Raw genomic sequence first — 2500 nt, 5'->3', positions numbered from 1 at the left:
ATAAAACAGATTATGTAAAATGGTTGGGCATTGCTGTTTCAACAAGAGGCTACAAGGGCGGAATAGATAAAATGTGAGGATAGGCAGGTTCACAACAAGAGCAATAAACACAGATGAAGCAGATGAGGACTGGTTCCACATGAACCACTCACTGAAAGTGTTTTTTTCTGTAATTTTTTCAACTTAATACAATATGATTTCCTATAACTGGCACTAATTGCGCCATTTCCCTGGTGGAGAGTGAATGGGACTGTAAGGCTGTTAGTGAATATGCATAGGAACCCTCTTTCATAGAGTGATGTTATGCCACATTTAACTTTTCTATGGACGTGTTTGGGTGGATTATATGGTCTAAAATGTGATTATGGGTTTTCACTCACCAAACATTAGTGGGTAGCACTGGCTAACAGCTACATGTCATGAGTGTGCGGTCCATGTGGTAAAGCAGATCACAGTGGAGCCTGTGAAAATTATAAGGCTTGGAGATGTTGCCATCTTCTGGCCAAATACCTGTATGGCAATAATATGACCACCAGTGCTAAAAATGTATTCATGGTGCTGTAAGGCGCTTTGGATAAAAACATCCACCAAATAGCCTATGTTATATTATGAGTTTGGCAAAATCTTTTTAATTTCCATTAGGATGAATGTAAACATCTTACAGTCTACATTTAAAACTAACTCAGATTATCACATTGTAATTTATCTTTCCTTTCTTAAGGCTCTTTCCATGAAGGTTGTATCTCCTTCTTTTCAAAGCCCATTGATTTACAAACATGTATTAGTTCTGGAGGACGCTGTTGATGCAGCAGCCGCTTATGGAATATAATTTTTTTTTTACTTCCTCTGTGTATATTCCATCCATCTCATGACTGATCTTATTAATCTCTTGTTAAATATTTGAATCTATCTTGTGTTTTGCGGTCTCTCTATGGTTGCAGATTACTAAATTTTTTCTCCATTCAAAGCTTTTTTTTAAGGGCAGAGACGTCATAATATTCCCCTTCATCACAGCTTCAAGGGCGTCCCAAAGCACAGAGAGAGACACTTCAGCCAGATCACTGTGTTTCAACTGCGGGTGTATTTCATTCTCCGTCATTCTTTTCCTTTGGGGCTATTCAGGATACGTTAATTCAACCTCCATATAATGAATGTTGATTTCCTATTCAAACAGGGAATACAATAGATTGGACATGCTTGGAGGTTTCATCGCTATACCAAATCTCTGGTTTATTTCTGTTGTAAATGAGAAAATAAGCTTTCAATGAACTAAATAAGAAGAATAGATATGTATATAGCGCTGACTTGAAGGGTAAAAGTCTCTCCATTCCTAATGGTAATAATAATGTTGATTTTAGGTAATTTGAGTGTGTAGGCCTGAACTTTGATGAGGCAAGGTTAGGATTTAGACACTTTGAACAATTCCTTAAAAAATGTAATCACAATTCAGGAGTGCAAAATGCGCTACAAAGACAAACAGCAGTAACTATATTTTGTGTGTTTTAAACGTCAAAAGTGGTTTTAGATTTAACATCAACAAAAAATATACCCATAATTGCTGTCAAATTATATACAGTCCATCTGTGCTTTTGTCAGGGAAAGAGATATTCTTTGAAGTCACTTTTCTCAGTTTCAGTACTTAAGTAGTTACTGCTCTTCGGCTTTGTTGGGCAGCTTACACTGTGAGTAACCTAACCACAGTGCCATCTGCCTCTCTTTCCTGTAACGATAATAAATCTCTTTGTCATTTGTTTTCGACAGGCAGTATCTGATATGAGGATAGCTTCCCCTCCCCTGTGCCCTGATTTACAGGAGGATGAAAATACTGTCTGCCTTTTATATCCCATCCCACCATGGCGGCATTGTTTTGCTGTAAGAGGATAACACAGGCAACGGGATATTTCAAACCACAGGTGTTATGGATGTCAGTGTTTTCTGTGGCTATGAGGTCCAAAAAAAAACAAAAAACCTTCCTTTTAGGTTATTCTCATTCTCAGTTTAACAGCTTGGCCTGCAACATGCTCACCTTAACTCTCTCATTAAATTTATTTTTACCACAGGACTTGTAGCCTAGATTACAGCAGGGGTTTGTTTTTGTTTTCAGTACCATGGGACTATCACAGGAACATGTTGTTTTTGTAATGGTATTTGTTTACATTTTAGACAAAGGAATTAACCCAAAAGTACAGATGCACATAAATATAGTATGAATCATCTGTTTTGGATTTTTAGGGTACTGTTGGTACACATAGAGACATGGTAAGAGGGGAAAACAGTGGAAAAACATGTTAAACACACAGTAAACACACTCATCCCCAGCTCCATAGATTCCCATCCATACAACATATTTTTATATACTCAGTGAACCAATTGTGAACATCTATCCTGTATATTTGTTAAAGGGTGAAAAAAGGATGGATAGCACATAGTGAATTAACTGTACCTCACAAGTACCCAGATGGCCCGTGTTTATCTACACAGGACCTTCTTGTTTTGTAAA

The sequence above is a fragment of the Centroberyx affinis genome, unplaced genomic scaffold (assembly GCF_046629955.1).
Source record: "Centroberyx affinis isolate AG114_WGS23_722 - 3 ecotype Tasmania unplaced genomic scaffold, CSIRO-AGI_Caff_v1 ptg002372l_1, whole genome shotgun sequence".
Taxonomy (NCBI): domain Eukaryota; kingdom Metazoa; phylum Chordata; class Actinopteri; order Beryciformes; family Berycidae; genus Centroberyx; species Centroberyx affinis.
The sequence above is the reverse complement of the archived record's forward strand: the minus strand, read 5'-3'. Positions refer to the sequence as shown.